At 45.8% G+C, this 9,758-nt stretch overlaps 1 long non-coding RNA gene across 1 annotated transcript in view; it reads left to right on the top strand.

Moving 5' to 3' along the window:
* The first annotated feature begins 596 nt into the window (after window positions 1-596).
* Window positions 597-9,758, top strand: part of LOC129384111 (uncharacterized) — a 34,688-nt gene continuing 25,526 nt past the window's right edge. Inside the window, exon 1 of the long non-coding RNA XR_008611887.2 lies at window positions 597-777. This is a non-coding gene — a long non-coding RNA (uncharacterized lncRNA). The remainder of the gene's footprint in view (window positions 778-9,758) is intronic.

Here is a 9,758-nt window from a genome sequence, read left to right as displayed (position 1 = left end):
GACCATGCTATGATGTCCTCTTTTGGACTCTGTGTAGACAATGGTCCAGGCTAAGAAAGACGCGTAATTTTATAGTCTCGCCAGTTTTCGCTCAGGAGTAACTGGCGTTATAAAAAAAGTATCCACGAATATGGACACTGGTAGCGAAGAGGTTATGCTCAAATACTCCCGAACTTGTGTTCGAATATTCAGTTCATCTGCAAACAGCTGGGCTGAATTGTCCACCCGCGGGAGATATTGCTCTAAATTAGTTCCTGCGATATTTTGTAGAAAATTCAGAGCTAATTCTATTTCTCATTTTTCCTGAATAATTTTTCCATGAAATTTGTATAGTTGCCGTTCAGTGGTAGCCTGTTTTTGTAGTGGTCATTTAACTAAATAAACCGAAATAATGATGAACGAGAAAGACTCACTACTTTATTAAGAAATATTCGAAAACACCATCTTTACCCCTCATTATGTCCGGCGTGAACAGTGTTACAAAACTGCTTCAGAGTGCGACTTTTACTTGAACATGAAAGGGTGCATGTTAAGATGGCCATTTTCAGGCTGCACAGCTCCCTGTTTGGCCAGCAAACCCAGTAGCTATTCTTTTCTTATAGATTACAATGGACGGTGACGAAATAGTGCCTTGTGAACAGATGGCTGATACTGTCTGGAAGATGAAAAACATAGAAAGCAAGCCAACTAGCAACCACACTGCAGCATCATTTTGGGAATTTCACCAGTGCACCAAAATACCAAACGATTACGTCATCATGCCGACTATTAATGATAGTACGTTTGCCAACATTATGACTACTTCCTTGTCGTGTATAAAACACATTGTAATAGAGGAATCTTCATCGATGGGCCTTTAGACTTTCTTAAGCGCGATGACGTGAAGACCCGAGGCCAAATTCGAGGGCTCAGTATGTACAGTATTGTCCACCGTTTAAGAAGACAGTGTTATGCGGCTCTCGCTTTTCCAACTCTCTATATGGCTGCAAGTACCGGCAAAGTCTAGGTCAGCGCGTAGAAGTGTGCTGGCACCACCAATTACAAGTGATCGGCTGCAAACCAGCGCGATTGTAAGCTCGCCAGAAATTGAAAAAAAAAAGCAGACGGGCTTTGCATTCACTTGTTCTATTTAAAAGTTGACCGCACTGTAAATTGCCCTCAGCACGCATGGTTGCTTAGTTGGTATGATGTTGGGCTGCTAAGCATGAAGTTCGCGGGATGGAATCCCGGCCACAGCGGCTGTATTTCGATGCGGGCTAAATGCGAAAACACCCGCGTACTTAGGTTTAGGTGCACGTTAAAGAAGCCCAGGTAGTCCAAATTTCCGGAGTTCCCCGCTAGTGCGTGCCTCGTAATGAGATCGTGGTATTGGCATGTAGAACCATATTATTTATTTATTCCTTTAATTGGCCACACCAAATTTCAGCCCGAAAGCGCATGGTGCCCGAATAAGGGCTCCCAGATTATATAACACCGGCGTATCCAGAAGTTGTAGAAGTAAGCGTCCCTAACGTTCTTGGCCACCCTCCCTGTCACGCGAAAGACAATATGTAGTTGTGTAACTTTGGTAACGTCGCCACCATGTCACGTCTGTTTAGACGAAAGGTTTTTTTTTTTATACCTTCCGTTGTTTGAGCTAAACGCCTGTTTAAGCGAAACACTTTTTGACCTTGCCTGTGTCAAACGACTTGTGGACAGTTCGTTGCGCCAATGAAGGCAATGTTCCGCAATCGAAGCACATACTTGACATCACTACGTAAGGCAGTCCCCGATAGAAGGAAGACGTCGCATTCGTGCTTGTTTACACTGAGGGAACAGCAAACGTAAGCGCTTCATTTAAAACCACCTTTACGCTATTAATAAGCATAGAATTCGCGCTGTGGTAAACTTAAATTTTAGTTCTTCGGTTTGGTCTTACGCATTATGGCAACTGCTAAACCATTGCAAGTAGCGACGCTATACTTGCTCATAAAGTTCACATCCTGCATGACGTCATCGGTCAAAAAAAGGCCGTTACACGTCCAGCGCCATGGCCTTGTGTGGCACTGGGTAAAGCTTCTAGGCATAAATATTGTGTAGGTACATAAATATCCAAGAATATAGGCGTAGAAACAACGGCTCCCGTAGCGAAATTGTCAGTGCCCCACATGCCTAGTGGGAAGGGTCTGGGTTCGGTTCCCAGCGTTGGGAACTTCTTTGTGTACTTTCATTCCCCCTTTAGCTTATCACTCCTAAACTTCAATTTAAAAAGCTACAAATAAGTGCCCCTTTGTTTTGCTTGCCATCATTATTTCTTGCACATACGGTGGTAATTTGGCGAAAATGAGGTCCCGAGGTTTCGCCTCTCTTTGTTCACCGATTCACTGTGGGCTCCGAGAAACGAAAACAAACTGCCGTGGAAGTGTAGCATACTACTTGGCACCAGTCATGCACGCACAGAAGTTCGCCACTCTGGCTGACATTCGCTGTCACAGAACGTTGACCGTGTGTTCTAGCCCCGAGAAGTTTGAGTGGTGCCCTCTTGCGTGTGACGCAACTGAAGGACCGGGCTGATCCGCAGAATAAAATTAAGTTTCAATACTTCCGGCTTGCCACCGCATTACCAACACGACGGCTTACTCAAAATGTTTCAATGGCTTCGCGCTTTTATAATCACTGAACTGTGCTTATTATTTAGCATTACTCCAATTATCTTGTACTCAGCGTAGCCCAATGAGGAGAAAGCAGGCTTATTTTTAAAAGGACGTGGTAAACTGGCATAATGTGCGTATTGTTTTCACCGCGTAGGTACGTGCGTTGGCTGACGAAAGAGAATCTAGGGTGAAAGGAAGCATGGGAGACCTCACGTTGGCTGCGCTTCAGAGACCAAATAAGTGTGGCAAGGCAAGCGTCGGTCATACTGGTGTTTAAGTAAACGACCACCAATCGGAACACCAAGTACCTTCCAGAAGGAAATGACCGTCCAATTTATTGACAAATCTGGGCCAAGCCTGCACATGTCAGTTGCGGTTGGTGAGTGTCCGAATTCTGGGTGTAAGCCAAAATGAAGACTTGATATTGAGTGATAAGTAGTCGCCTCAGGGAACACAAGGCTTCCCTTTCCGCGACTGAAGACCCTCACCTGTCTAGTCGCTGTAGGCAGTGCGGGTGCCCCGCTGAGTTTCATAAGACAGGCGCCGTTATAGACTGCTAGAAAACAAGCACAGAAAGTGACATTATGGAGGCCTTCCACATAATTACACGATGTAAACAAACAGTGCAACATTTACGTAGGCTGTAGGAAAGGAAGACACACAAGCGCTTCAACTCAACTTTTCTTGAAATCATAGCTACACATGTATAGCAACCTTATCACAGCGCAAGAATAAAAAAAATAAAAACTCACCCGCAACAACGGAAAACCTTTCCTTTGGACATGCTACACCATTCCGCGTGCACGTACGACCAACGCGTTTGCCACTTGTCAAGATAGTGTATTTCACTTTCTGTTAATGCGACTGCTGGATGGGCGATGGATCTGTCTTGCTTTCTCTATGTGGTAAGCTTCAATGATCAAGCGGGCTACGCTATCCTTATGTCTCACGACGATGTTAGTCTTACTAAAGTGCATACACCCGCGTGCACGGCAGTGCAGCTGAAGGTGAGCCGCTTCGCTGTTGTTTCTTCTCTTTTACATTTATACACTTTTCTGAGCGACACCACCTAAGCAAAAACGTCTACACGATAATAGGAGCTTACATGCAATGCCTGCTTTACATTTTACATAATTAGGCAGAACAAAACTTGCGTCAGGAACGCTTATCTGAGCCTGGACGATAAAGAGATGAGTTTCCTTAGCGGTGCGGTGGCATTGTAAAACTATTAAGTAGTGCTGTGCTAGAAAATATTTTTTGCAATGTTTCTTTGAGCATATGCCTGGAGGCTAGTCGGAACATATGTTTCTCTTCTTCCCGTAATAAATTTAAATTGACAGTCCAGCCTGTCCCGCCGTCTTCATCGTCTTGTTTTTATGTTTCAGATCAAATAAAAAGAATTTCAAAGTAAGATTACAACAAGGATATGCAGAAGAGGGTCTCACGTTCGCAAGACCGTACCAGGAACTTTCTTTATCTACTTATCTGGCTTTATCTATTTGCTAAGATGTACCGACTGGCCCAGCACATCTTTTTTTCTTATACAACCTTTGTCATCCTATTGCATAGGCGTATCTACTGGGGAGGGGGGGGGAGTTGCAAGGGGGCACTTGCCTCCCCCCCCCCAATATTCAGAAGTGGCGAGGCAAAGTATGTCATTTGTCCTCCCCCCCCCCCCCCCCCCCCCTTCTTATAGCGGGCACTTTCGGCTGCACGTTGGAAAGACGAACAAAACTGCGGCTGAAGCTAAATTTTTTTTTTTGATAGAGTGAGTACATAAGTCATGCTTTTCTTTAGTACGTATCCCCTGCTTCGACGGCGAGGATTGTTTTTTGCGCCTTCTCAGGACGCTCTGTAGCGGACGACGCGCGCAATCGACCATACACACTCGCGCTGAGGAGAACACCTGACCCTGGGCAGTTACCGCCCTAACAAATGTCAGCTTGCGCAACTTGCATCATGCCCAGGTTACGGCGACCGCTACTTCCGTATTCGAATACATAATCAGCTTCGTACATCTAACCTTCGGGCGAGGGGGAGTTCCGGATAAAGGATTACAATCTGCCGCGCCCAACCACTGGCGTGCCTTACGGCATGAAATCTTTGGCTTATCAAATGCTGTAACTATTTGTGTCTACAGATATCCTACGTAGCGTTGCAGTCCCAGTATATTAACGCCATCAACAATCTAATCAAACCTCTTACGGGTATAACTGTCCAATTTCATAGTGCAATCATGGCTCACCGTAGATACGCTAGATAAAATTACCTTGGACGGACGTGCAGAGCCATTTCACTACCAATAGAACACTGACGTGAAGTTTTCCTAAAGGAATGTGTCACTTTTGACTTTCACGATTTCATTTTCAGGCTGTTTATAAATAAGAGCTGCACTATTACTTCTTTCCAGGCAGGAGAAAGAAACAACAGACATTCAGTATTTTGGAACAAGAGGCGCACTTTATACTGACGTGTACCGAGAATTCGCACTGTGTAGGTTGCCTACGGGCTTTGTAAACAGCTACTGATAGTCGCTTTCTCCCAATGCCTATAAGTTATACGCGGCATTTAGTCATTTTTCCCGGGATCCTTGGTAAAATATGCGGGGCATGGTGTTTATGTTTATTCGAAGTACGAAGCAATGTTCTGTGTGACGAGCGATATATGTCTATTCTGCGTAGGTTCATTGCAGTCTTTGTAGAAAGTTACTCATTGAAGCGTTCCGGAGCGTCATACTGCCGCTAATCTAAATGCTTCCCAGACTCCTAAAACAAGAGCACAATAGACGGTTGACGTTTCGTGAAAATCGAGATAACTTTAAACGTAATACGTTGCCAAACTTTCACTTTCCTGCTTTAAATGGAAATGTTGCACATAATTACTAAATCCCCATTTTTTTCATGTGTAGTCGTGCCTGGTACGAGATTCGTAGTTTGTTTCTCCGTATCCATGGTGAGCTAAACAAGGCATCTAAGCAAGAGTCCTTTTCAATGTCTGTCATTACTGCAACCGTTGTTTCCATGATGTCAAAAATCTTTTTAAAGACTCCCGACTGAAATGACAGATGTTGAGGCCGCATACAAACTGTTCTAAAAGGCAGAGGGTTGCCCTACTGTAACAACACATCATGGCCTGTTGAGCCACAGGCAAACTTGAGCTGGAGAGCCTTTATGACAGTCTCGGCACTACACACGCATCCATATCTGCTCCGTTCATGTAAGGTAGACTTCCAGTCCTCATTGCGGAACTTCAGATTGGAAATTAAAGCAGATATATTTTCTTGTGGATGCTTTGAACGTATCGCTTGTTTCTTGAGTTTCTTCTTGCAACGTAAGAACTGCACGTTGGACACAGTATTGTTCTTTTGCAAGTCCTGCAACTTCTTGATCAGCTCACTTGGTTGCAAAAAACAGATATCTACTGATTGCCACACATTCTTGTTCTGCTAAATAATGTCGGAGTCGCTACTGTCACAATCCCTTTCTGCAGCAGGCTAACTCTAACAAGCATCGACGACAAGGATAGGGGGCAGTGTTCGCTTTCATGGAAGCTTTTTCTGGCTTGGACGAGCTGCAAGGGTTAAAAATAGTAATAATTATATAAATGCTACCAAAGTATTAGGATGACAACGAAACTTCCATGAAATATTAATATCAGGCATGCAAAAGAGGGTGTTGCCAAGTGTTTGCCTATAAAGAGTATGCTATTTTTACACTGCACACCAAGTACCTTTCATACTGCTGCGCAGCAAAACCTAGAGCAGGTTTATGCATTAGAATACTACGAGAAAGCCTTTGTGTGCACAGGTGCGTTTAAGGTCTACATGAAGTTTCATAGCTTGAAGCACGCAATACCTTACAGTGCATCCATGTTGTCTAGACAGCGTTTGCTCCAGAGAAGGCTGGCAACACGTAATATTGACAGGTGTACTTATCTTTATCAAGTTTCACCGCCTAACAAATGTAATCGCACAGCGCGGGACGCGCCTGCATGTATCCGAAGTTTCTGGAAAGTTATCGATTCCTCTACCCGGCTGTCTGTTGTCGCCGAACCTTGTGTGATCTGATTTCATCGCGTGACGCGAATGGTGTAGAACTTTGTGGAAGGCACGCGGGTCCGAACGAATAGTCTGGAACATTCGACGAGTGCTGTATAAAAGCCGACGCGCTTGACGCGCTGATCAGATTTCCGACGATCGCCGACCGTGTTCGCCGCTATCGTTGTGCTATAAGTGTAGAATGTTTTTGTGTGCACAGGTTCGCCCAATAAAAGCAAGTTTTGTATTCCACCGTATTGCTGCTTTCTTCACCGTCACTACCACGTGACATCTGGTGGAGGTGCTTGCGCGTTCATGTACCGAACGCCGCCGCAAAGCCGATCAAGCCTCCTTACCGACCTTTTCAGCAGATCGGGATGGACTTGTTAGGACCGTTTCCGACATCAACATCCGGAAATAAGTGGATCGTCGTGGCGACGGACTATCTCACCCGCTTCGCTGAAACTAAAGCGCTCCCGAAAGGCAGCGCAGCCGAAGTGGCGAATTTTTCGTCGAGAACATCCTGCTGCGACATGGTGCTCCAGAAGTCCTCATCACCGACAGAGGAACGGCTTTTACAGCAGAGCTCACGCAAGCCATTCTGAAATACAGCCAGACAAGTCACAGGAGGACAACTGCCTACCATCCGCAGACGAATGGTCTCACGGAGCGCCTGAACAAGACCCTCGCCGACATGCTAGCAATGTACGTCGACGTCGAGCACAAGACGTGGGATGCGGTCCTGCCGTACGTAACATTCGCTTACAACACGGCGGTGCAAGAAACAACACAGATCACGCCGTTTAAGCTGGTTTCCGGCAGGAACCCGACGACGACGCTCGACGCCATGCTGCCCCACGTCACTGACGAAGAGAATGTTGACGTCGCTAGCTATCTCCAGCGCACCGAAGAAGCCCGACAGCTCGCCCGCCTACGGATCAAGAACCAACAGAGGACCGATAGCCGACATTACAACCTCCGACGACGCTTCGTCGAGTACAAGCCCGGCGACCGTGTTTGGGTTTGGACACCGATACGCCGACGAGGACTGAGTGAGAAACTATTGCGCCGCTATTTCGGACCCTACAAGGTCATCCAACGTATTGGCGCACTGGACTATGAGATCGTGCCAGACGGCACCTCGCATTCTCAGCGGCGCCGCGCACGATCTGAAGTGGTCCACGTGGTGCGCCTTAAACGCTTTTACGGACGCTGACGAACTTCCTTATTTTGTTGTTTTCTTTGCTACGAGGGCTTTTCTTTACTACTTTCGTTTGTTTGCAGCATCGGGTCGATGCTTTTTAAGAGGGGGGTATTGACACGTGTACTTATCTTTATCACGTTTCGCCGCCTAACAAATGTAATCGCACAGCGCGGGACGCGCCTGCATATATCCGAAGTTTCTGGAAAGTTATCGATGCTTCTACCCGGCTGTCTGTTGTCGCCGAACCTTGTGTTATCTGATTTCATCGCGTGACGCGAATGGTGTAGAACTTTGTGGAAGGCACGCGGGTCCGAACGATTATTCTGAAACATTCGACGACTGCTGTATAAAAGCCGACGCGCTTGACCCGCTGATCAGATTTCCGATGATCGCCGACCGTGTTCGCCGCCATCGTTGTGCTATAAGTGTAGATTGTTTTTGTGGGCACAGGTTCGCCCAATAAAAGCTAGTTTTGTATTCCACCGTATTGCTGCTTTCTTCACCGTCACTACCACGTGACAATATACATATCAGCATCTATGTTTTAGAATGTCCACCTAAAAACAACCTAGCTTAAGCTTCGAAGCTTGTGCAGCCTCAGTATCTAATACACGAACAGGTGGAGAAAGAAGCGAGGACAGCACCTTTGAGAAAAAAGTCAGCTAACCGACTAGCAGATTCAATACATAAACACAACAATGAATACACTATGAAAGCAGAAGGGACCCCCAGAACTTGCTGAAGAACTGGCAATGATAATGCGGTAAGTGCATGTGATGGGGTTGTAAAGAACAGGAACCCTTGCTGACAATATGTTGCAGTACTTTTGACCTAAAGCTTCAATATTCGGTTAATGAAATAGAGTAAGCAAATATAGGCTTCCATTGCGCAAACCCGCGTGTAATTTTTGCGAGAAGTCTTTATGATAAGCAATCCCCGACACATACGCACATTCCATGAGCGAAGCTTAAGCGAGTGTAGTCTGTGGAAAATAAAAGCGGTAAATTCGCGCAAGAACCATGTACTGTACAGAAGAATTGGTAGCAGAAGCAAGTAAAAAAAATGCACATACCACATAACTGCACACTATATAACACTTTGGTTAAAAGGTAAACAAAAACCCGGGGCACTTCGCCGACCAAATAAAGATTTAAAAGAAAAGAAGACGTTTCGGCTCCCACACGGGAGCCTTGTTCACCTGTGATTTTACCTGTGAACAAGGCTCCCGTGTGGGAGCCGAAACGTCTTCTTTTCTTTTAAATCTTTATTTGGTCGGCGAAGTGCCCCGGGTTTTTGTTTAGCTTTTAACCATGTTTCATCCCGACCAGACGGGCTTTCGTCAAACACTGAACTTCATATAAAACTTTGAACAATGCCAAAATATTGAAAAAGAACATTATATACGCGTTTACGTACGGCTGTAGTCGAACAGAGTAGACAACGCATTCCACTTGAGATGTCCTCCATCCTGACAATTTAGTTCAAATTGATCGTGCTCAAAGTGGAGCTGTAATGATGCAAGAATGAGGAGCAGTACGTTATTGAAAGACGAGCCGGCAAACTAAATCTTAAAGCAGTTTCCTCGCGCACACTCGTGTCGACGAACAAATAAATCCCTCGTGCCTACATAGAAGAGATAATTGCCCAAACTAAGAAAGGAAACGAGTTTGCAAGGGCCGCATACTACTAGCTGCAAAAAAACATAGGTCAGTTCACACACTAGAATAAACCTGTAGCGCCCTGCCTTGGGCGTTGCCTAGGACACGGATAGCGCGCGCCCTCTTGGGAGGAACAAAAAAGATTGCTCCTGGTCGTGGCACGAGAAGCCGCGGCTCACGGTTCTATTCCGGCGGGCATTCGGGTCAGCTGTCTGTCTCCTTCGCTG

Source organism: Dermacentor andersoni, chromosome 9 (genome assembly GCF_023375885.2).
Source record: "Dermacentor andersoni chromosome 9, qqDerAnde1_hic_scaffold, whole genome shotgun sequence".
NCBI classification, from domain to species: Eukaryota; Metazoa; Arthropoda; class Arachnida; order Ixodida; family Ixodidae; genus Dermacentor; species Dermacentor andersoni.
This window is presented reverse-complemented; position numbering and strand designations above follow the sequence as displayed.